Below are 26,940 nucleotides of genomic sequence, written 5' to 3' on the forward strand. Positions count from 1 at the left end.
AAAAATATTTTTAAGAACTGTTTTGCTCATACAAATGTTTATACATGAATTTCAACAGCAGAGACCAAATATTCTGAGTAAATATAACTTGTGTTAAGTAAAGCATTATTGTGTTACTTTTGTTTGTTTGCTTGTTTTGTTTTGTTCTGTTCTGGTTCATGTATACAAAGTTGTTTCTATATACTTGCTGCAGATCACCAGGGCATACTATGAAGGATGTGACAAAATGAAGATGATATAGGCTGCTAGTTATTAAAATTGTCAACTGTTGACTTTCAAAGTCTTCCTCACTGACTACCTCTGTTCATTCAGTGCATCATGTGAAGTCAACCCGAAAAAACAGTTTAGCTAGGAATGAAAAGCTGTTTAGTTATACTGCATTACTGTGCATATGCTATGGATTACAGTATGTACAAATAGGCATATATGAACTTGGTGACCTATGGTAAATAAATGATTGTTGTGAACTTAAAAGCATTCAAAGATATTCTACTATTATTTAAACACAATTGTGAGATATGAAACATTTTCATAACTACATCAAGTTTTTGTTTCATACACCTTTATCTGTTTCCAGTAGTGACATGTACGTTTTGCTGAAAGTGGTAATTATATTCCTTACTGCCAGTACAATACAATTCATAGATTTTTCCTAATATTCTACTAAGAACAAAATTAAATAATAATAACTATCAGCTTTTGCGTCTATCCATACCTTCTTCTCTCTCCCACACCAGAGATTGAAATCTCTTGGCTAGTGGGACTTCAGGAGCAAGGAGAAGTCTTCTCCTTTTGCCCTGAGCAGAGACAAAGGTCCCTTCAACCTGCATGTATTTACCCTCTGTCAGGTGGGAAGCCTGCTTATCTTCCTCTCCTGGGCACTAAGACAGAGATGTCTGCCTGTTTGTGCCACTCCATGATACCAGGGATCAGTCTCTCTCTCAGACTGCTGAATACATGTCAGTCTGGTGACTTCCTCTTACAGCCTGGTCACGTGCTTAAAAAGATCATCAAGTTGGGCATACCTGAACATTTCAATGCAGAACATTTCAAGCTGCAGCTGACGATAAGTAAATGCCTATAATGCAGCACAGCACTGGGGAATGTGCCAGATCACACTGGGAGACAATATAGCTTATGGGATTCTATGTCCAGGCCAATAAACTTTGGACATCAGAGTTTTATTACATTTTCCTGCATTTCCCAAATAGCTAAAATGGAGCCAGCTATTCTGCTGGTATAGACAAGCAGTAAATTATCTTGTAATAAAATAAATGATGGATTAATTTAAGAGAACTCCAACCTTTTTTTTTTAACCTTTTTTTTTGCAGATAATTTGCAGAGATTGCAGTTCTTGAAAAAGCTAGCTGTCATAAAACACATGATCAAATTTTGTTATAAAAGTGCAGAGTCCCATAATATTATGCTAACTATGCTTCACTTTTCTAAGCATCTCATTGCTTTCAGTGTGAATAAAAGCAGATGAATCTGGCTTGCTATTTCAAAAGGTTAAATATGGCACCTTATCTGCAATCTTTCTCTTGCATTTTTAAAGAAGCAGCTGTATTTTTTGAACTCTGGATATTACTGTGCAGTAATTATGTTTAACAAGAATGACAGCTATAGTCAGGAAAAGAAACGCCATCAGAGACAAGCTCTGACTTAATCAAACTTTTTTTTATGATAACACCAAATTCCCACTGTTTACAGTAAAGTAGATTAGCAAATCGTATTCTGGGGTGCATTAAAAAAAGTGTGGCTAGCAGGCTAGCAGGTCAAGGGAGGTTCTCCTCTCCCTATACTCTGCCTTCGTGAGGACACATCTCAAATAATATGTCCAGTTCTGGTCTCCCCAGTTCAAGAAAGACAGGAAAATTCTGGAGAGATGGAACTAGAATGAGGCTGAGACATTCCCTGAACCTGTGAACTCCTGGATCTCCCACTTTTGACAAATGACAGCCAGCACCACAATGCTCAACTTTCGTTTCAAAATATGATTTGTTTGTCCTTTAAAAGTGTTGGTTTTTTTTAATTGTTGCTGTTGTTGTTGTTTGTTTTGTTGTTTTATTTCATTTTCCTATAGGAGGAATATATTGATTTCAACACATTATTAGCAGGACTGAGTAAAATTCAAGCACGAGGCATCAACCACTTTCTGTTTACAGAATTTTCAGGCACATTGTCTATAATTCCTAGAATGTATTTAATGAAGGTACAATAAAGTGGGATAGTGGTGATTTGTTGAGTTGTTTTTTTATTTGTTTGTTTGTTTGTTTCTAGGTTACTATTCAGTGTGCTCTGAACAATGTATGATCAGCAACAGTAAACAATAGCTTCTTCAGAAGCTTGCAGATATCTAAAGCAACAGAACATAACATAATAGGAAATAGCTAAATGTCTCCTTTTTGTGGGCACAAATCTGATGCTGATAAACATAAAGAAATCCATTACAAGACTATTCATAAAACATTGTTCCTTAAAATCTCACAGCAGCAAATCTTTTACCAATAGGAATTTGACTTTGTGCCCTCAGTTTTATTCACAAGGTGTTTTCTGTTTAGGTGTTCTTCCATTATGAATCCTGTCTACAAGTAAATGATTCTACGAAAATGTGTCACCCTCACTGCAATACACAGCTTACTCTCTCTCAAGGTGGTCATATTTTTTTCTTTGTCTCAAAACCTTTAGTACGTTATGTCAGATTCCTGGCACTTTATCCGCAGTAGGACAAATAATCTGCTTTGAGGATTTCTTTGGGGATGGGGTGTTCAGAATATATTGACAGGAAGGGAAATGAATGTGATAGAAGACCTCTAAAATATTTCAAGTATGATGATTTTCCTCCATATGTTTTCTGTCTTCTGGATTTTTTCACTCCCTGTCTTGCCTCAGAACATAAAGAAGAAACAAAACTGTCACAGAAGAATTTTTTAAAGTTCTTCAAGTGCTATTGTTCTCTTTTTCAGTATTGAAAGTAAATATTAAATAAAATGTCATTATGCATTATTCTTCAGATTAATCTCAAGTAATTCTTTAAAAAGAACAACCAAACAAAGAATTTGTCTGATAATAATGAAGATTTGTATGTATCTACTTCAAAGCAAAAATATATTTGTTAAAAGAATCTACAAAATATTTTGTAGGCCTCATGGTTCACAAGTCTACAGTAAGGTATAGAATTTAATATCTTGAGAGATTGCACAAAGCACATATTTGTAAAGATGACCCGTCTATAGTTAACACTGGGCATGATCTCTAATCCCATGTTAAATGTATACATATATTTAGAGCGTCTTTGATTTAAAAGATTACTGACTCAGAATTGCATCACTAAATCACTAATGGTACTGGACAGCAATCTACACAAGTTAAAGACATGCAGATGGCATAAAACTATGTTCTAGGTTATCCTGTAAATAGTTGAATCACTTTCAAAATTCACCTTGACTGATTATTTCAGCCTCACAAAGGCAGAAAATAGTGCTCAACAAAACCCAGATTTGGTGATCTAGGACTGAAAGGGATCAAACCTATTTCTTACTGGCCAAAATTAGGCTTATATGAGCACCATATCTGAGACAATTTTCAGAACATGTTTTGTCAATCTATTTGTATGACAAGGATAGGCATTCATTCGCATTCTATAAACACTGTCAATGTCAATCTAGTAGCTAGTCACTTGTCAACACTAGTATCAAAGGCACACACAGAGAGTATTAGGTGTTAAAACGTGCTTATCTGAGTTATGACACGAAATACAATTTACTGAATCTCTTCCTTAGGTGTTTTTTTTTCTAAAAAAAGATGATCTACTAGTTAGCTTGTCATTTGCAAGATGTAACTTATTTATGCTCAGTGTACTCCTGTTCCTTTTTTTCCTTTTTATTTTTTATTTCAGGGATCCAATTCCCATTATAAGTATGCTATTAGCTTGTATTTCTACCTCATTGTGTTAAATTCCTCTAGTAGTAGCACCACGTTTTAATTTCTCCATATTCTATTTGAATATTTCACATTATTTACCAGTAGTTTTTAACTGTCTGTTTAAGCCAAATATAAACAACTCCAAATTAAAAACATTGGTTTGTCTACTGACAGTAAATTGAAATGTAACTCCTGAGCATATTAAATAAATATTTCATCCAATTTCTGCATCCTAGAATAGAACCCTAAGGAATCATCCACTAAAGTCGTCCTCACATCTGTCTTTCTGTTTTTATTGAAAGTCTTGTTCAACAAAACTGGCTTCAGTTCCTAATTCAATCTGGCACTAATCTATGAATGTATTAGTTTTTCAATATGTGGTTGAAGTCAATGATAACTGGGCACCAACTAATGTGACAATATGATTTTAATGTTATTACTCTTTCATAAGTTATTTTTTCCTTATGATGTCAGACATTTTAAACTCCAGTAATTTATTGACTATATTTATGGTATCTGGTGGTTAATTTTTATTTTTTAGAATTATTTGAATGGTGCTTGTTTCACCATCACCATGCTAAAGAAGTAAATTGATAATAAAGAAACAAGTAAGAAACAAGCTACATTTTATAATGGAAAGCAGTCACAAAGATTTTAATACTGATGGAAGGACAAGGTTATATCGGTTCTACAATCAAGTAATATATTGCTCCTCAAAATACATTTATACAAAGAAGAATCATTACCTACTATGGAATCAATACTACACTAATCTGTTAAAGGACTGTTCAACTTTAAAAATTTACTAATTAAATAGTAGATAAGAATTTTGAAATCTCTCTGCTGAAGATATATGATGTGTTTCTTAACCATGGAAAAGAAAAAAAAAAACATATGTTAATAGGCTTTGAGTGAAGCCTTCTGTCTCCTAACATATTTGACAGGAAAAATGCCTTCTGTAAGAGACTGAGGTTACAAAGGTAGCCATGGGTGATCAGTAATATTACTTTTATTGCTAAAACTGAAAATCACCCAAATGAGTCAAGAAGTTCCAAATATCATTTAATGACAGCAATAACAAAGGATCAAACCGAATTTCGGAAAAAATGCATTCTGTGGCAATGGCCAATAGCTACCAGCTTCAGTATTTGAAAAGATATGTGAGTCATTGTACTCATCATGAAAAATACTGGAAAATTCTCATCTCTTTAGAAACAGGTTAATATAATCTGAGTGGTATCCTCTCGGATTTGTTTTTAGCAGGAACAAAGTACTGCAGATATGAGAAAAATATTAATATCTAAATATTCTAGAATTTTTTCATGGACTGGACCATGAAGGATAAGAATTCAGCACAGAAATATGATGTATAATGTTGCTGCATTGCTTCTACATAGAAAATATAAGATCTAGTCTTGTATTCAAAACTGTAAACTCACACAAGCCAAGGAAGACTTTACCAAGACTTCCATGCAAATCTTGTAAGTCTCATTTCTGCCCTTCTCTGTTCTACTTCCTGTGCCTCAAGACATGATCTTCTTGAAGAGCTTACGCCCATTTTTTTTTCCAATATATTTGCCTCATTATGTCTGTGAATTCAGAAAATAGAACAAATAATTTAGACTGATCAATTAAACCTAGACTAATGTGAGCAACTAATTCTCCTGAAAACATCTCATTTACATTTGTCCCCCATGATCATCCCTAAAAAATGCTTCTCTAAGTGGAAACCTGAGTACTGCAGACAAAGACTCATGTTCTCGTAGCTCTATGTACCTAGGTCTGACCGGTTGCCCTTTCTTCTCTCTTGCTTGCTGTAAATAATAGGAAGCTTTAGCTTCACAACTTTTAAGAAGGACTTTCTGAGACTCAGTTCCTGTCTATAAAATTTAGTCAACCAGGTGGACTTGGCCATTCCAGTTCAATCCTGGCAGCTACTTCCTGAAGCAAATGAAACACATTGGCTTGCAGACCAACAATCTGCAGACTAGAATATCTTCCTGTGGAACTAAAAGCACTAAAAAGGGTGCTGTGTACCCAGATTTGGTTTTGATGTGAATTAAAAGTCATGACCAGAGCATACAGTCAGACCTTGGAAGTGAAGATGCTCTCTGATACTTTAATAAAGCTACAGCCTCACAAAATTGTTGATATTTGTCTGCTGCGTGAGTTCTGAAAAGTGAACTAATACGATGAGAAAGATTATTTCATTACTATTGATCCTGATGAGAAGCATCACATAGTCCTGAGGGAATTGACTGATGTAGTTGCCAACCCATGCTTGACGATATTTGAAAAGTCACGGCATTCAGGTGAAGTCCCTGGTGTCTGGAAAAAAGGCAACATCACACCCATTTTTAAGAAGGGTAAAAAGGATGACCTGGGGAACTACTGACCTGTCAGCCTCACCTCTGTGCTGGGAAAGATCATGATGCAGATCCTCCTGGAAGCTTTGCTAAGTCACATAGAAGGCAGGGAGGCAATACAGGAGAACCAACGTGGCTTAAATGGCTTCACCAAGGGCAAGTTGTACTTGACCAACTTAATGGTCTTCTGTGATGGTATAACTGCATTAATGGACAAGGCAAGAGCCACTGATGTCATCTATCTGGATTTCAGTAAGGCCTTTGACCCAGTACACTATAACGTCCTTCTCTCTAAATTGGAAAGATATGGATCTGATGGATGGACTCTTCAATAGATGAACTGGCTACAGGGTTGAATCCAGAGAGTGGTGGTCAGTGGCTTCATGTCTGGATGGAGGTCAGTGATGAGTGTTATTCCCCAAGGGTCAGTGCTGGGACTGATACTCTTTAATATCTTCATCAGTGATGTTAACAGTGGGGTCAAGTGCACCCTCAGCAAGTTTGAGGATGATGGCAAGCTGTGGTGTGCAGTCGACATGCCTGAGGGATGGAATGCCATCCAGAGGGACAGGCTTGAGTACTGGGCCCAGGTGAATCTCATAAGGTTCAACAAATCCAAATCCAAGGTCTTGCACCTGTGTCAAGGCAACCCCCTCTACGAATACAAGCTGGGGTTGAAATGATTGAGCACAGCCCTCCTGAAAAGAACCTGGTGGTACTGGTGGATGGTAAGCTGGACATGAGCCAGCCATATGCCCTTGCAGCCCAGAATGCCAACTGTATCTCGTGCTGAATCCAAAGAGGCATAGCCAGCAGGTCAAAGGAGATGATCCTGCCCCTCTACTCTGGGCTCATGAGACCTCACCTGGAGTACTGTGTCCAGATGTGGAGTCCTCAATACAGAGGAGACATGGACCTGTTGGAGTGTGTCCAAAGGAGGGCCACAAAAGTGATCCAAGGGATGGAACACCTCTTCTACAAGGACAGGCTGAAAGAGCTGGGGCTGTTCAGCCTGGAGATGAGAAGGCTTCAATGTGATCTTTAGCAGGATCTGTTGTGATAGGACAAGGGGAAATATTTTCAAATGTAACGAGGGTAGATTAAGGTTGGATATAAGAAAAAAGTCATTTATAATGAGGGTGGTGAGGCACTGGAACAGGCTGCCCAGAGCAGGGGCAGATGCCCCATCCCTGGAGACTTTCAAGTCCAGGCTGGACCAGGCTCTGAGCCACCTGATCTAGTTGTAGGTGTCCCTGTTCACTGCAAGGGAGTTAGACAAGATGACCTTTAAAGGTCCCTTCCAACTCTAAGGATTCTATAATTCTATGATTGCATGTGGTGACATAAAGAAGTATGGAAAATGTCTGCAAGGTACTCCATCTGCCATAAGGGATAAAGGACAGCAAAAGAAATTTTAACACTGAATGCCACGTTCAGAAATTCTGAGATTTTTGAGTACTTTTTAAAGTATATTTGATTCTTCTTTGAATATTAAGACATAAAAAGAAGAAAGAAGGATGAGTGTTCTCCAAAGCCATTAGCAAATATTGTGAATGTTAGGGAGCATTCTGTAAAGATGCTATTTTTATTGGAGGCATTTCAAACAAATTGTCATCTCCATTGTTTATTTTTTTTTTTCACCAAGCTGTTATTATTTTGGAATAGGTAGGAAGGCATTATCTTACTTGGCATGTTATTCTCAAATATCTCATAAGACTTTATTGCTATTGGCACTAAGTAACAGTGAAAGTCTCCCATCATCACATACCTAGTGAAGAAGGTCTGAAATTCTGTCCACCACTGACGGTGTTGAATTCTGACATTTTCTTGAGGTTTGTAAACATGAATCTGCAGACTTTCTGCAACAGCTAATTAAGGTGCAGCTCCATACTCCTGGATGTCAGGGAGGCATCTGATGTCAAGAACCTATCACTGTTCACTTAGAAGGACAAACAGAAGATAAAGTGTGATGCTTCTGTATCTATTCTGGAGTCAAATGAGGGCTTCATAGTCCCAAAAGAAGTAAAAAACCTCACAGTTCCTTGTTTGTATATTCAAAGCTAAATAAAACAATAAATAAAAATGTATATAAACTGCCCTTTAAACACAATATGTGTTAATCTTCTGTACTTTACTTGGAACATCAGTGCCTACACAGATGAAAAACAGACCATTATCATCACTACTAACATCCAACATGAGCATCTGCATCTTATTTCTGCCAGCAGTAAAAAGCTGCCAGCCCTCATAACTGTAATAGCCAACTCCAGAACACAAACAGGACTCTTGCCTGTAGTTAGTATGTACACAAAAATATCTTCTAACCTCTGGGCTTCTTCACCATGAAACAGTAGGAAACCAACTTGAACAAGAGATGCCCTATTGCTGTCCCAGATATCCCCAACTTCTGTGCTTTGAAATTGTTCCAGCTTGGCAAAATAGAAGCTACACTCACCCTCTTTCGTCTGTCTCCACAGAAAGTAGGCCATCTCTCTGTTCCCTTTCTGTTATAGGTCTGGAAGATTACTGCTCACTCCATATGCATTCTTCAAGTAGAGGAACAAAATTGAAAGAACGACTGTTTACAAAGTACTAGAATTTTTACCTATTTTTTCACCTCCTAAAAATGTAACAAAAATACCTTTCAGAGATGAAAATAGACAAGTCTGGAGTTTCAGTCTGGAGAAGAGGAGGCTCAGGGGAGAACTTATCGCTCTCTATAACTACCTAAAGGGAGGTTGTAGTGAGCTGGGGGTCAGCTTCTTCTCTCTTGTAACTGGTGACAGGATGAGGGGGAATGGCCTCAAGTTGCGCCAGGGGAGATTTAGGCTGCACATTAGGAAATACTACTTTTGTGAAAGAGTGGTCAAGCGCTGGAATGGTCTGCCCAGGGAGGTGATTGAGTCACCGTCCCTGGAGGTGTTCAAGAAACATTTATATACAGTGTTGAGAGACATGGTTTAGTGGGGTTATTGGTGGTAGGTGGATGGTTGGACTGGATGATCTTGTAGGTCTTTTCCAACCTAGCTAATTCTATGATTCTATGATTCTATGATTCTAAGTGATGTCTATGCTTTATGTGGTAGCCAAAAAAAGGAAGACACATATGTATTTGCTATTGAAAGTTATGTCATAATGATTCCATAGCAATCATACCTGAAAGCAATACATGTATAAGTACGTACATATATATTTATGTAAGTGCATATGTGCATATTCATGTATGGGTACATATATCTGTAGATCAAGCTATTTTATATCTGTTTCTCTATAACAATATTCTTTGATTTTCCATGTTAGAAAACTTATCTACACAAAGCACTCTATTTGCCTGAGAAAACTGTTTCAGATGCTGTCTCAGATTTTCCCCTCTCTTTTCTTCTTTCTATTGCCTATCTATTTTCAGAATATGAAGAGTATTCTGAAACAGAATACTTTCAAGATAAGTAGTAAGTGAATATTTTCAAAAGCAGAAAAGATTCCTAAAATAAATTGCACAAGTATAGCACTGACTCACAAAAAAAATTGCAGTATCCAAAACCAAATAAAGTGACACAGTAACAAACCACAGAAAATAAAATTCCCGATCACATTGAAATTAAAACACTGTCCACGCATAACATGTAAACATAGAAAATAAAGTGAAGCCAATAAAGAAGTGAATGCCATTTAGAAGCAGAGACATTACACTAATGGGAAAAAGAAATATAATAGTAAACTTATGAACTCAAGATGTATTGAAACAATTAATGATGATGCAAAAGAATTATGATAACCAAAATCACATGACGTGTAAACAAATATCATTGAGAATGATCTAGGCTGTCAACACCAATGGCTTTTTCCTAATAATCCACAAGTTCATTTTTCTCTGTATTTCCAAGAAGAAACAAATTAGTGGAATACATGAGTAAACACACGATGTTTTCAACAATTTAAAAAACTAGTACATCAGCTAAATGTGCTCTGAGTCACTCTGTGCTCATGCCAATCTAGTTCTTATCCTTTTTCTTACATTTTGTTTCTAACTGCTGTGTTTTTCATACCTAAATTAACAATATTTTCTCCTCAGGAGCCCAAATCTCTGTGTAGATCAAGATTGAAACATGCTGATATATTAAATAAATAAGATATAGAATATATATACATATAATAGAATAGTTTGGTTGGAAGGATCCTACAGAGATCATCTAGTCCTGCCTGACAATGCTTAACAAAAGTCAAAGCACGTAACTAAGGGCATTATACAAATGACTCTTGAATTCTGATAAGCATGGAGTATCAACTATCCCTCTGGGAAGCCTGTTACAGTGGTTGAACACCTTCACAGTAAATAAATTTTTCCTAATGCCCTAATTCCCCTGGTGTTCCCCTTTGTCCTTTGCCCTCTGTCACTGGTTTTCAAGAAGAGCCTGGCATCTCTATCTCCTTTTCTCCCAGGAAGTTACAGTGAGCAACGAGGTTGCCTCTTAGCCTTCTTTTCTCTTAACTAGGCAAACCAGATGTCTTCAGCCATCCTCACATGACATGCCTTCCCATTCTTTAATCATCTGTGTTGCACTTTTCTGGGTGCAAGTATTTTAACATCCTTTTTATGTTGTGGAGATTAAAATCACACACAATATTCAGGTGAGGCCACACCAAAACTGAATACAGGGGGAGAATCATCTCTTTTGGCAGACTGGCTATGCTGTGTTTAATGCACCCCAAAATGCAGTTTGCCCTCTGGACTGCCAGAGCACACTGCTGGCTCATGTTAATCTTGCTGTTGACCAGCATCTACAAGCTCCTTTCTGCTGAGCTGCTCTCCAGACACTTGTCTCCCAGTCCGTACCTGTGTCTGGTATTACTCCATCCAGGTAATGCCAAGATAACAACTTTTGCTAGTAAGTCTTCCTCTTGCAAATCAAAGTGAATTCAAGCAAGCATTCAAGATTTTACTGTTTTTCATTATTGTTGTTTTTTGCCCAGATTGGTCTCTATAACTTTAACCTTTCAAGCTTCCTAACAGCAACTTTTCATTCTCCCGTGTTCTTTCTTTCCCACAGCTCATTAGTGCATTTCATATTCATCTACTATTACAAAAAAAAACCAAAACAACAACAACAACAACAACAACAACAACAAAACATTGCTGCATGGATATTATGTTGCATACGGAAGAGCTGAAAAAATCAAAAAGAAAACAGTAGGGAAAACAAAATGTTTCTAATGGCTGCATTGCATGTATTTCTTTTTGTTACTTGGGAAATGTCTATAAAGTGGAATTTGATTGTCAGATTAATTCCCAGGGCTACAAACAGAATTGAGTTTATTTGATGTAGACATATAATACACTAAAAATGAATTATTATCAGTCTGCTTTCCCTAAAAAATATTTTTAAATGAAAACAATACCAATAAAACTAACAGTTACAATGCATTTACAGTTTAACAGTTACAATGCATAGTAAGGTGCTTTGTTGCCTGCTGAGAACAGGGAGGGGTAATCAGTGCATGACCACAGCCCACACTGCCCACTCTGTACTGCAGTGGGTGTGAGAGGTGGGTCGAGGGGCAGGGTGCGTAAGTGTTGTCCCTCTTTCGTCAGGAGACCTGCTCTCACATTTGCAGTCTCTGAGACTGTGAGTTCAAACATGGTTTCCACCAGGCAACGGGCTTACCCAAGAAGACTGTGGCGACCCAGATGGAGGGCCTGCCCAGAGATGTAGCAGTTCAGGTCTCAGGCTGCAGGGAGTGCCTGAGCCTGCTGCTGCTGGGGGAGGGTGTCATGGATTCCTCCTGTGTGAGGTGTGAGCAGGTGGATGAGCTGCTCAGCATGGTAGTGGAGCTCAAGGAGGAAGTAGAGAGATTAAGATCCATCAGGGAATGTGAGCAGGAGATAGACTGGTGGTGTAACTCTCTGCAGGAAAGACACTGGAGTGATACCCCTCAGATGGTGGCAGATACTCTCACCTACCATGATCGAGCTGAGGGAAACAAGCTGAGGGAGAAGAGGAGGAATGGAAGCAGGTCCCAGCTTGGCAATGCAGGCAACCCCCATCCTGGCCTACCTCAGTTCCCCAGGTGCCTCTGTGTAACAGGTTTGAGGCCCTGGAACCTGAGAGAGAGGTGAGTGAGGATGCAGGAGGAGCTCTGCCTGCAAGATTGCCAAAGTTGCCCAAGGTGAGGCGGTCGACTCCACGCCTTGAGACTGCCTCTGCCAGGAAGGACAGAAGGGTGATCATTGTAGGCAACTCCCTTCTGAGGGGAACGGAGGGCCCTATATGTCAGCCTGACCCTACCCGTAGGGAGGTGTGCTGCCTCCCTGGGGCTCGGGTCAGGGACATCTCTAGAAAACTCCCCAGTTTGATCCACCCCTCTGATTATTATTCTTTATTAATAGTTCAGGCCAGCAGTGATGAGACTGCTGACAGAAGCCTGAAACTTATCAAAAATGACTTCAGGGGACTAGGGCGGTTAGTTCAGGGAATAGGAGTACAGGTGTATTTTCTTCTATCCCTTCACTGACAGAGAAGGACACTGAAAGGGCCAAGAAAACCCATCTCATAAACACATGGCTGAGAGGCTGGTGCAAACGCAAGAATTTTGGGTTCTTTGGTCACGAGGCGGTTTACTCAGCATCAGGCCTGAGGTCTGCTGATGGGTCTGTACTGTCTCAAAGGGGGAAACGCATCCTTGCCCAGGAGCTGGCAGGGCTTATAGAGAGGGCTTTAAACTAGAGAGGAAGGGGGAAGGGGATAAAACCAGCCCTGCAAGAGGTGTGCCTAGGTGGGCATCGGGATTAGGGGTGAAGGCGAGGGGCTCAGCTGAAGTGCGTCTATGCCAATGCCCGCAGCATGAGCAACAAACAGGAGGAGCTGGAAGCCTTCGTGCAGCAGGCAAACTATGACTTAGTTGCCATTACGGAAACATGGTGGGATCGCTTCCATGACTGGAGTGCTGCGATGGATGGCTACAAGCTCTTCAGGAAGGATAGGCAAGGAAGGGGTGGTGGTGGCGTGGCTCTCTATGTTAGAGACTGTTTTGACGTTATTGAACTTGCAACTGGGGAAGACAGTGTTGAATCTCTATGGGTTAGGATCAAAGGAAAGGCTGACAAGGCAGACATCCTGGTGGGGGTCTGTTATAGACCGCCTAACCAGGATAAAGAGACAGATGAGGCGTTCTATAAACAGCTGGCTGAAGTTGTGCAGTCGCCTGCCTTTGTCCTCATGGGGGACTTCAGCTTCCCTGATATATGCTGGGAATACAACATGGCACAGAAGAAGCAGTCTAGGAGGTTTCTAGAGTGTATGGAAGATAACTTCCTTCTGCAGCTGGTGAGAGAACCTACCAGGGGAGGTGCCCTGCTAGACCTGCTGTTTAGAAACAGGGGAGGTCTGGTGGGAGATGTGGAAGTTGGGGGCTCCCTTGGACAGAGCGACTATGAAATGGTAGAGTTATCAATTCTTGGTGGAAGCAGGAGAGGGGACAGCAAAACAGCTACCTTGGACTTTCGGAGGGCAGACTTTGAATTGTTCAAGAGGCTGGTAGGGAGGGTCCCCTGGGATTCGGTCTTGGAGGGTAAAGGGGTCCAGGAAGGCTGGTTGCTCCTCAAGGAGGAAGTCCTAAAGGCGCAGGAACAGGCTGTCTCCCTGAGCCGCAAGATGAGCCGGTGGGGAAGGAGACCGGCGCAGATGAACAGGGAGCTTTTCCTGAGGCTCCAGGAGAAAAAGAGAATCTACCTCTTGTGGAAGACGGGACAGGTAACTCAGGGAGAGTACAAAGAGGTTGTCAGGATATGCAGGGAGAAAATTAGAAAGGCAAAGGCCCAGCTCGAATTAAGCTTGGCTGCTAGGATTAAAGGGAACAAGAAACACTTTTACAAATATATTAACAGTAAGAGGAGGACCAAGGAGAATCTCCATTCTTTACTGGACGCAGCTGGGAATGTGGCCACTGAGGACAATGAAAAGGCTGAGGTTCTCAATGCCTTTTTTATGTCTGTCTTTAAAAGCCAGACCAGTTGTCCTCGGAGCACTCTACTCTCTGACCTGGAAGTCTTGGATGGGGAGCAAAACAAACCCCCCACGATTCAGGAGGAAACGGTCAGAGACCTACTACTCCACCTGGACTGCCACAAGTCCATGGGGCTGGATGAGATCTATCCGAGAGTACTGAGGGAGCTGGTGGAAGAGATAGCCAAGCCGCTTTCCATCATCTATTGGCATTCCTGGTCAACTGGAGAGGTCCCAGAAGACTGGAGACTTGCCAGTGTGACTCCCATCTACAAGAAGGGTCGTAAGGAGGATCCAGGGAACTACAGGTCTGTCAGCCTGACCTCGGTGCCAGGGAAGGTTATGGAGCAGATTGTCCTGAGGGAGATCATGCGGCATTTGAGGGACAACTGGGGGATCAGGCCCAGTCAGCATGGGTTTGTGAAGGGCAGGTCCTGCTTGACCAACCTGATCTCCTTCTATGATCGAGTGACCCATCTGGTGGATGAGGGAAAGGCTGTTGATGTGGTCTACCTAGACTTCAGCAAAGCCTTTGACATTGTTTCCCACAGTATTCTCCTGGAGAAACTGGCAGCCCGTGGCTTGGACAGGTACACCCTTTGTTGGGTAAGGAGCTGGCTGGAGGGCCGGGCCCAGAGAGTGGTGGTGAATGGAGTTAAATCCAGCTGGCGACCGGTCACGAGTGCTGTTCCCCAGGGGTCGGTGCTGGGGCCTGTCCTCCTCAATATCTTTATCGATGACCTGGATGAGGGCATTGAGAGCACCCTCAGTAAGTTTGCAGACGACACCAAGCTGGCAGGAAGTGTCGATCTGCCTGGGGGTAGAGAGGCCCTACAGAGAGATCTGGACAGGCTGTATCTCTGGGATGAAGCCAATGGGATGAGGTTCAACAAGACCAAGTGCTGGGTCCTGCACTTTGGCTGCAACAACCCCAGGCAGTGCTACAGGCTTGGGGCAGAGTGGTTGGATGGTTGTGTGGAGGAAATGGACCTGGGGGTATTAGTTGATGCTCGGCTGAGCATGAGCCAGCAGTGTGCCCAGGAGGCCAAGAAGGCCAATGGCATCCTGGCTTGTATCAGAACTAGTGTTGCCAGTAGGAGTAGGGAAGTCGTTGTCCCTCTGCACTCAGCCCTGGTGAGGCCGCATCTCGAGTACGGTGTCCAGTTTTGGGCCCCTCACTGCAAGAAAGACACTGAGGCCCTGGAGCGTGTTCAGAGGAGGATGACGAAGCTGGTGAGGGGTCTGGAGCACAGGCCTATGGCTGAGGGAGCTGGGATTGTTCAGTCTGGAGAAGAGGAGGCTCAGGGGAGAACTTATCGCTCTCTATAACTACCTAAAGGGAGGTTGTAGTGAGCTGGGGGTCAGCTTCTTCTCTCTTGTAACTGGTGACAGGATGAGGGGGAATGGCCTCAAGTTGTGCCAGGGGAGACTTAGGCTGGACATTAGGAAACACTACTTTTCTGAAAGAGTGGTCAGACGCTGGAAGAGGCTGCCCAGGGAGGTGATTGAGTCACCGTCCCTGGAGGTGTTCAAGAAGCATTTAGATACAGTGTTGAGAGACATGGTTTAGTGGGGTTATTGGTGGTAGGTGGATGGTTGGACTGGATGATCTTGTAGGTCTTTTCCAATCTAGCTAATTCTATGATTCTATGATTTGATGATTCTATTTTACAAAGGTTTGCTGGGAAATGAATTCTGAATTATCAGGCTTACTTTGTTAGAGTTGCAAAAATCAATTCAGTTGCTGTAAAGACAGGTTTATGAAGTGGTTCAGATGGCAATCTCCAAGGTTTTGAAAATCACAGCATAAAAATATCATGACGAACAACATAAGAATGGAAAGGATTTGCTAAGTCATCAACTCCAAACTCTTGCTATAAAAAGAAACTGTCATATGATACATCTCATAAATGCATCAAACTTCACTTTAAAAAATGTTGTATTTATATCTTCATGATTGTTTTTAGATAGCTGTTGCAGAAGCTTACTATTATGTAGGATAGGTATCCTCTCATAAATTAATATTTGGTCAGCTAACATTCATCTTTTCTGATGACAGGGTTACCATTAACTTACATGATAATTCTCCAGGATTTACTTATCTTAATATTCACAGACAGTAGTTCTCTTTCTTCCAACCCTCACATTTCCTATGTTTACTCTTGCAAACGATGTCAGTTTTCTTTTGTAGAGCATGCTTTCTGTCATGTTCATTTTCCAGGAGGCCTGTTCTTCACCTGTTCTTTTTGAACACTGTGCATCATTATAGAATCGTAGAATGGAATAGGGTGGAAGTGACCTTAACGATCATCTAGTTACCACCCACTAGATCAGGCAGCCAAGGGCCCTTGAATGCCTTGAATGGAAAGGGGCATCCCAATTTTTTCTGAGAAATCTGTTCCAGCACCTCACCGTCCACCCTCTGAGTAAAGAATTTCCTCCTATCATCTAACATAAATCTCTGCTCTTGTAGTTTAAACCATTCTCCTTTGTCCTATCACTACCAGGCTGTGTAAAAAGTCAGCTTCCCTCCTGTTTATAAGATCACCTCAAGTACCGGAATGTTGCAATGTGTTCTCCCTGGAGTCTTTTCTTCTCCAAGCTGAACAAACCTGATTCCCTCAACATTTCTTCATTGGAGAAGTACTCCAGCCCCTGATCATATTTGTGGCCCTTCTCTGGACCCACTCCAACAGCTCCACATGATACAAATTAGATATTTTAGATATTTAGATATACAGATATATATTAGCCTTATGTATATATTTTGTATTTAGATATTTAGATATATTAGATATATTAGATATATTAGGTATTTTAAATAAAAAAGAATATTAATACAAAAAATGAGAACAAAGATAATAAATGAAGAGATCTCTTACTCATTGTTTATGCCTTTGCTATCACAATATAAATTTCCACCTGTTGTAGAACTGAATGGCTGGTATGCTCGTAAGGCAAGTTTGCTCGTAAGGAGGCTGGTTCTGACTACATGAACTCATACATGAATGCCTTTTTCCTTGTACATACCAGTATATACCATTGTACATACCACTGTACCACTGAACGTACCATTTCATACAATTAAGTTAATTTCCTAATAGACCATATGACAGAACTTCTAAAACTCAGATGGCTTTTTCTCTATGTTGTAACTTATTTCTGTGATAAATTACAAGAAAACAATCATCATTGACTTACATATGATTGTATATAATCATTTGACTGTTAAGGGAAATTAACTGCTCTTAAAACACTAGATACAATCAATGTTATTAAAAAGTGTTTTGCTCTAGAGAAATCTTGTGAAAGGTTTTTTCTGATATTTGGAGGAAAGAAATTATAAATATGTTGCTGGGAGACTGTACTTTAATGTTTCCTAAATGCAAAGTTACCACCTACCAGATGGATCATCAGAGGTGAATAATTCATGTACAGTGAAAAAAGATACACTATACCAGAAAATCTCAGGAAACTTATTCAGTTCTCCCATTATTAGTGTGTGAAGGCTTTCATTCAATTACAGAATGCAAATGACATTTAAACATAGCAAGTTGCAAGCGTAAACCATGTGAACTGAAAGAATCTTGATGGCTGATGTATGGCAATCAGACAGATTTTTCTTTGCTTTCCCTTTTAAAAAGAGACTGCACTGTGCTTTGACTGTTGAACAAAACATCACGGTGCTATGGAATCACAGTCATTAGATTTTTTTTTTGTTCATTTACAAAGGAAGGAAGACCTGTTGAATCAATTCATCCCAGAGGTAGAAATTGGATGACTCATTATAATTTCTCATATCTAGCTGAGTAAGTGTAGTTATTTCCTTCAAAATATCAATTGATCAGAATTTAAGGCAAAAAAGCTAATGATATCTATATCTTCCTTCACAAAAACCTGTACAAATTCATTTTGCTGCTTTGTATCTCTAGGTGTTTTTTTTAATGTTCAACGAATTGGCAAATTCCAGAGAAGACAGAAAAGAGGAATGAGAAAACTGACAACACAAAACTATTTTGTCTTGTAAATCTGCTTAATAATTGTATCAATAAAATGAAAAATAAAAATAAAAACAGAAAGTGGAAAAACCGATAGACTGGAAAGAGTAATTGAGAGTAAGATTTCATCAACCGCTAGAATGAAATTGCTGGCCCTACATACAAGTGCCTGAAGTTGATCTGGATCTCTGATCTCTCATACACACTTGAACACAAATCACAGAACCATTAAAAGAGCTCTGCCATCTTCTGGTTTATTATGTTTTTATTCTGTTTACTTCTGCCATGGAAATCCCATGTTCTTCCAGGTTGAACTGGGATTTCTCAGTGTACGGTGACTGATATGATGATTACAGATTTGCGTCAGTGTTTATATCCTTAAAGTAAGAGGGCAGAGATGGATAGGCAAAAGAACAAACAAATGTGAAAAAAAGTGAAAAAAAAAACAGAAGTGACTATGACACCAAGGGATGCTGTGACCCTTGTGTCTGGAGGAAAATGCCAAAAGAACAGTGGTGAAAAAAACACCTGCTAAGGATTATTACATGTTTTGGAAATCTTTTCCATGTTTCAGGTGATTTGAGATAGTAGTCACTTTTGATTCTTAAAGTATCAAACAAATGAACCTAAATATTTTTGCAATTTGAATACACTTGCTGTGTTTGAGATGAATTAGGCAAAACACACTGAGACTGCTATTCCACTGATACAGAGAACCTCATGGAAATAATATTTCCATGCCACCATGTGCCTTCATGGTTGTAAAGAAATAAGAGCACTAATAGATCAAAGATGAACAAAAAATTTCTTCATTCAAGTAACAAAAGTATGATTCATTCTTGGGGGTTTCACTGTGAAATTTGATAATACTATATTGATTTCCTATTCTTAGTGGCTTTTAGAGTCTTAGATTACCCTGCTCTCATTTGTTAGTCAAGCAGCACAGTAGTAAATAAGATGCAACAAGATGCAGAGTCATTACTTCTTCTAAAATTTATTAAAACAGACTAATAGTATTCAGCCTTTTATTCAAATGAATATTGCATTTATTTTCTTTTTCTTATATTAGAAAAGAGAAGCAAAAGATTTTGGTGCCAATCATTTTACTTTAATTTCCTTTCATCCTGCTATTTTTTATTATACTACACAGAAAAGTCCCAATCCCAAGGACAGTTCTCAATTTAACTCTGAATAAATCAACATGCAAGTACTCATTTCTGTTATATGTGGCACCTATCAGCTCTTACATATTCAAATATTTTGAGCTAGTGTTAATTAATTTAGCCTACTTATTATTTCTTCTTCTCTGTTCTTTGGAAAAATAGCTAAGTGCTTTTCTCAACTATAAAGGGCAAAACAAAGCTTAGTATTAAAATATTTAGTGATTTTGTGCTATTGGAACAAAATCTTTTTCTTGGAGGCATAATGACTTGTAGCATGCAGACTCTTTCCGGTAATAAATGAATAAATAATAAAAAAGAGTATAAAACATAACTTTGGGTGTGGCATCAAACAATTAACTACCCAAGAAGAGAAGTATGAATATGGTTGGAGTTGATGGTGTTAAGGGTCTTCAACCTAAATCATAGAATCATAGAATCTTAGAATGGTATGGGTTGGAAGGGACCTTTAAGGTCATCTAGTTCCAACCCCCCTGCTATAGGCAGGGACACCTCCCTCTAGACCAGGTTGCTCAAAGTCCCATCCAGCCTGGCCTTGAATGCTTCCAGGGAGAGGGTATCCAGAGCCTCTCTGGGCAACCTGTTCCAGTGTCTCACCACCCTCACAGTAAAGAATTTCTTCCTAATATCTAGTCTAAATCTACCCTCTTCCAATTAAAAGCCATTTCCCCTTTTTGTGTTGCTACATGCCCCTATAAAAAGTCCCTTTCCGGCTTTGATGTAGGCCCCCTTCAGGTACTGGAAGGTTGCTGTAAGGTCTACCTGGAGCCTTCTCTTCTCCAGGCTGATGACTCCCAACTCTTTCAATCTGTCCTCAAAGGGGAGGTGCTCCAGCACGCTGATCATCTTTGTGGCACTCCTCTGGACCCACTCCAACATCTTGATGCCCTTCTTGTGTTGGGGGCCCCAGAACTGGATGCAATACACCAGGTGGGGTCTCATGAGAGCAGAGTAGAGGGGCAGAATCACCTCCCTCGACCTGCTGGTCACGCTTCTCTTGATGCAACGCAGGATACAGTTGGTCTTCTGGGCTGCAAGCACACATTGCTGGCTCATGTGTAGTCTTTCATCAACCAACACCCCCAAATCCTTCTCCTCAGAGCTGCTCTCAATCCATTCTCTGCCCAACCTGTATCTATGATTCTATAACTGTCCTGACACACTCTGTTTCTGAATGGTTATAGATAAATGATTGCAAATACAAACACTTTAACAGGTATTCAGAGGTAAAATGCCTTTTTTTTTTTCTCTGTTGAGAGAATTTGACTGTATACACTTTTCCTGGGCTGAAAAAAAATGTCTACACTTATGATGGATATAATGGAATGAAAACAAAAAATACGGTTTTACTTCTGCAAGAGAAAAAAGAACATCTTTTAGAAAGGCTACAGAGAATCAGCAACAAGACACAAATGGCAGCAAGTCCCAAGGGAATGCAGAGTATCGTTGTTTTATAATGTCACTGTGAACAAACATAGACATTGAGAGGGGTCTTAGGAATTGAGAATACAGAATTTTTTAACAGAGAAGTCAGTCTTCTGTATAAAATAAAATTTTTATACAATTGCTCTTTCCTATGTGACAGAAATGTTTGTATCAAAACTTTCTTAAAATTTTCTGGGTTATCATTCACTTCGGCGGCTTCATCTCCATATAGAAGATGCACTTCTCCTCTCTGTCTTTCTGACTCCTCCATAAAAAATTCAAAACAATTGTCTGTATTTTGGATTTCTTAACTGTTTATTATACTACATAAATTCTGTCAGAATTTTAGTAGAAATATAGTGAACAAACCACATTTTGTCTGGATTTTTTTCTTCTTAGTGTCTATAATTTTATGCTGAAAAATGAATTTTAGAAAAGCTGAATTTCAATGTTTCCTTTTTTAAAAAAAACAACATGTATTTCTACAGATGAGGTAGTGCATTCAGATAACAGATTGAGTTTCATTGTAACCTTTATAGAACCTGTCAATCTTTAAAAGAAACAATTATCACAACAGTCCCTTGGATATCTTTTGTAGTCTCCAGATAAAGGATAAATTAAGCATTAATCTTAGGTTTTCTTGCATTTCTCCAAAGGAAAAAATGTCACAGTCACAAGCACAAACTGCCAAACCTTCAGTTTTACCTCTTACTATTTACTATGTTGATTAAGGTTTATTATGGTTGTAAAGAATTCAATATAATGTAAAAGTAAAATTTGAGCCTGAATACAGATACTGTTTTGGATGCAACGTATCAGAAAAAAGTATACAGGACAGTCACTGCAGAAACTCTAAGATGTTAACATGAGACATATACCAAGGTACTGTTCTTGTTGTGAATAATGCTTATCAATACTAATGCTGGCAGAAGCACTCTGACAAATTAGACTAAACTTGCAGCTATAATTGATAATATGTATAATCTGAACTTGATTTCATACAAATAATATTTTCATGAAAAAATATTGTCAATGGTTTACGGGCGTTAGGCCCGATTCTGTGACGAAGGGGACGGGGGACCCATGGGCCCACGTCCCGGGAAAAGGGGAAAGGGGAGAAGTGTAGGGAGATGGCCCTGAGAGCAAAGAACAGTGGCAACAATCTGAGGAGAAACAAACTAATTTACTAAATAAAATATCGTAATGCAAAACAATACACTATAATACAATATAATTACAATTTAAGCTGATAAATCCAATACAGAGAGAGAGAATGTCCCAAAATCAAGGTAGGCCTTACTCTACTACCGACGATAAGACGGCTGGAGAGCGAGGTGCTGCCAAGACGAGAGACGGCGGAAAAAGGGACGAGGTCTCGTGATCTGCAAGTTTCTATACTGCGAGCTTTTATCTTTTCCCTCCGGCTGGAAAATGGTAGCAAAGTGCCGTGGGGAATGTAGTAGTCCTTCTCTTCTGAGAACCAGGTACATTCACTACATGATGTTATGATGTGGAGTACCAATAACCGAAAAATCATGAAACCATGACAAATATACATTCCTGTAGCACAATGATTAATGTGTATACTTACAAAACATGTACCTAAAAACTCTAGCTGGTTAATAAATGTGCAATACACTCTGTGAATTCTTGTTGAATACAAGAGCAATGTTGGCTGGAAATATGATTTCAAGCTTCTAAACAGGTAGGATCCACAGACTTTTTTTTTTTACCAGCTGTTGAAAGAGCTGTTTTGCTACTTGTCAAACTGTCTGAATAAAAAAAAAACCCATGTGATACTACTGATACCAAGATGAGTCCCAGCTGGAGAGATCAACAGTCTGTGGCTGATAAGAGTGATGAACCCGGGAGGAAAAACCAGGATTTGAGTGTCGTGATGTGGAGTGGGATGCCTGGAATTCTTTATTTTGCAGCTTTCTTTCCCTGGTAGGTTGTGAGGGAATATGAGTGAATATCGCATTAAAGTACGGAATTGTGTTGAGAACAATGATTCTCTGGAGGAATGCTAACTAAAGGATCTCCTCACGAGCTCCTTAGCTATGTAAGAGTTACTGGGTAGAAAAAAAAATCATGACCTAATGGTTTCTGTTAGAAACAAGAGGAGAAAAATCAATATATATTTTTTTTGTTCCTGTGGTGGATTTTAGAAAAAGGAACAGAATGGAACAAGGAAAAACAATGTATAAAGTGAGTTACATTCCTATATGAAACATTTTTAACAATAGAAGGAAATATCAGAGAAGAATACGAAGAAAGAAGATCAAAGCAAATGCCATTCAGATAATTTAAATATAGATATTCATATGTATGTTTATTGCAATATATAAATATATACATGAATAAGAAAAGGATAAGAAAAAGGAAAACCATAGCTTCTGTATGCCTTGAAGAGACAACAAAAGTTGAAGCACGTAAAGGATGATAAAGATATTCCTGTTCTTGTTCAGTCATCATTAGCAGAGTACCCAAACCAATAAACAGAAGGGGCAGCTCACTGTAACTATCACCATAGTGTGGATAGAGAATAATATCTTATTAAGTAATAATGAGGAGGAAGTCAGATAAAACAGGGAGTTTTTTGTGTTCATAGGTCAGCTATGGAAGCTTTAAGTGTAGGTAATAGAAAAATCCCCAAAGCATCCAAGACAGATTTGGCCATTCTTTGGTAAGGAGAAAGTCAGTAGAAACACTGAAAACTTTGTAGCATTTTGAGATACTCATTAAATAGAAAAGACTGTAATTTAATGGGAACAGTTGAAAATTTAACACTGTAGAGTTAAAGGCATAGATAATACTGCATAATATGAGTGTAAAAATGTGCATTACTATAGGTAAAAATTTCTGGTCTAAAGTTAAAACACAGGAGTACAGAAATTTGACATCATTTTCAAATGCAAAAAGTGGTTCATTGCCATTTAAAGTCTTTAAGAATATTTGATTAGAAACCAGCCTTTTCCTAACATCAAAATAACCAAGTGGACTGGATTAATGACAATGAAGTGTTAGAGTCAAAGGAAAACCTCGTGGAAACTGGAAAGGTGAGGAGGTAAAATTAAACAGAAAAATAACAACAAAAACAGTACACATGAGGTTGTTTCATAGGAGGAAGCTAGATACAAGTATAACCACAACTTTGAATTAGCGCCTGCATTGTGTAAGAAAAATACTTTTTCTTACTTGCAACCTACATTCACTTTGGCTAGATGATTCATGAAATTTCACTCTAAGGTATGAAAATTGTGTTACCATTTTGGAAGAATCATGTGCTAGTAATTAGTTTTAAATATCTGCCTTGTTCTAAAGAGCACAAGCGTGTTATTTTGTTTTTTTTTCCAACATCCCTCCTCAGTCTTGGTAATAAATTGGCCAAGAAAAGTGTCAGGTAAGCAATTAAGCCTACTTCACCGCCAACTGTGCTGCAGGGAAAAACTGAAGTTAAGGGAGACTAGCGTAAGATTATCCCTGTGTAGCAGCTTTTAAATTGAAACAGAATGAAATTCTGTATGATTGTCTTCTTATCTCCAAGGAGCAATAAAATGACTGCTGCACAATAGAAAAAAAGACTTCAGTAATGTACAAAAAGTTTAAGGTCTGTATATTTAGTCTACTTGTTACTGTAAGTTCTCAAACTGGGCCCAGAGTACATGCAAAACACATTTACTAAATTCAAGGCAAGAAAATAGAGATGGAGTACTAAACAAAGAGCTGAATCCACACACCAAAATGCATTCAGTGCTGTCTGCACATATATATGTATACTCTATTGATATACCTAGGTCATTCCAAACGTAATGCCTCCTATTTATTTTCATGGAATCTACAACAGATACAAAAGAGCACAATAACGCTATTTGATAGCGCAAATTCTCAGCTACAAAACACTATTTTTCAATACAGTCACCACCATTAGCTATGCATTTTTTGCCAGCAAAGAATGAGAGCCTACATACCATGCTCATAAAAATTGTCATGGTCATCCAGAATGTGATTTGTCTTCCATATCTATGCTGCCACTGCTGAAACACACCAGTCACCGCCTCACTGTGCTGACATCCACAGTTTGGTCTCCATAAACATTAATCAAGCATCAATGAATGTCAGTGGGTGCATTTTTTTTCTGTATGGAGAGATTCAGCAATGTACCTTTGCTTCATAAACACGCCCATGTCAGATGCCATTTTGTCACACTGCCCCCCTGCTACATTACAACAAAATGTAATGGAATACTGGTGAGAAAGTTCTCCCTCTACTGCCATACCACCAACATCCTCCTCTAATGTTGTCAGTCAACATAATAAAGTAGGAGGCGTTACTTTCAGAGCAGCCCCCCTATATACACAGAAGGGGCTGCTGGTTATTGAATGAGAGGAATCTGTTCCGCAAGAACCTTATAAAACCCACCAAAGTCTAAAAACTCCAGTAAAATATTTGCCAGTATTTGTCTTAATAATGATCTATAGCGCCAACATTGTTCAAAAGAAATTTTTAAAGAACAATATAATAGAATGAAAAAGAATAATATAAGCTATTTATTATAAATTAGTGCTAGCAAAAGAAAAACACGTAATTGCTATACGTTGAAGGTTGAAGAGCAGTAAAAAATGGTGACCATCTTATAAAGGATCTTAGAGTTTTCTCCTACTTTTTCTAATCACACGCCAATTTTTGTTCTCAAAATACATTGTCATGTATCAACTTCTGTAAACATAGTAGCTTCCAAAATGCCCAATGAGAACTACCATACAGGAACATTTTTGTATATTTACAAATGCTGTAAATGTGTAGCAACTGACTGAAAGCCATCCTTCCAAATCATATAACATATACAAATAAAATAAATCTGGCATTTTCAGTGAAGTGATTTTTCTAACATTTTAAAATGTGAATAATAATTGTGAGGCCTATATTGCTATAGAACTGAAATGTATAATGTAAGATGCTATTCAAAATATCTAGCTTTGGTATTCATTTAACACATAATACATGCAATTAGGATAGCTAAAATAAATGAGAAGATTGAAGGCATTGTGCTTCTCAAGACTTTAAGACAACAGAGACTGAGAAAACATAGAGCTGACTTCAGCTATTTGGGAGTATATTGTAGGAAAAGTTCTTCCTGTCTTTGTTGAAAATGCAAAAAAGAAAAGCCTATAAAAGACATTCAGTTGAAGAAAATAACTCAGGTATTTCTATTAAATAACAGGCAAGCAGAAGGGCCTAGGAGTTGTGTTATCAGTATACTAAGATTTTGCTGCTTGTTATAAACCTGAACAAATGAAATCAAAGTGTCACTTCTGATATCTAGTTGAATTCCCTGATGGAATGAATCTTGGGTAGTGGAAAGGCAGACTTTGGAAGAAAAGTCAGCAAAATGAATGGACTTGCCTTAAGAAAGGCACTGAAGAACAAGATTTCCCACTGGGCTTTTGTTGAGAGTTGCAAACAGCATAAATAAGAAGCTCTTGGAAGAATAAAATGAACTTGCTTCACAATTTCAGCTGTCACACCAGATGACTATATAAACCTAGTGGGTTTGCTCCTGTGTTTTTTAATGAAACTTCTAGGTGTTTTTTTGTATGTTTGTTTTTAATAAGGTCTGATGTTGATGTAGTCTTTTTGAATCAGCAAATCATTCTCCCACTAGCCTATGCTCATCATTTTGCACCTTTCATTGAATTCTTATTATAAAGGAAGTATAAAACTATTATAAAAAGCTGTGTAGTAAAATAAAGGTGCATCTTTCAGTTGTGAAGTCCAGCACTCAGGAAATTCACATGCAACCCACAGGTATTCTGTTCCAATGTTTCTTGAGTAAATAATTTCCTAAGTGTGGAGTAATTAATGAAGCAACATGTATTTTTTTATGCATGTAGAAAAAGAAATTGACTTGAAATTGTATGAATCTACATGACTCTCTACAGTGTTAAAGATAAATTATGTTCAATGTAGAAATCCCTATACAGAGCAGCAAGGAGGACACACTGTGAGCCCTTCTGCACACACTGTGGCCAGGTGAGCTAAGTGA

This window comes from Numida meleagris, chromosome 2 (assembly GCF_002078875.1).
Source record: "Numida meleagris isolate 19003 breed g44 Domestic line chromosome 2, NumMel1.0, whole genome shotgun sequence".
NCBI classification, from domain to species: Eukaryota; Metazoa; Chordata; class Aves; order Galliformes; family Numididae; genus Numida; species Numida meleagris.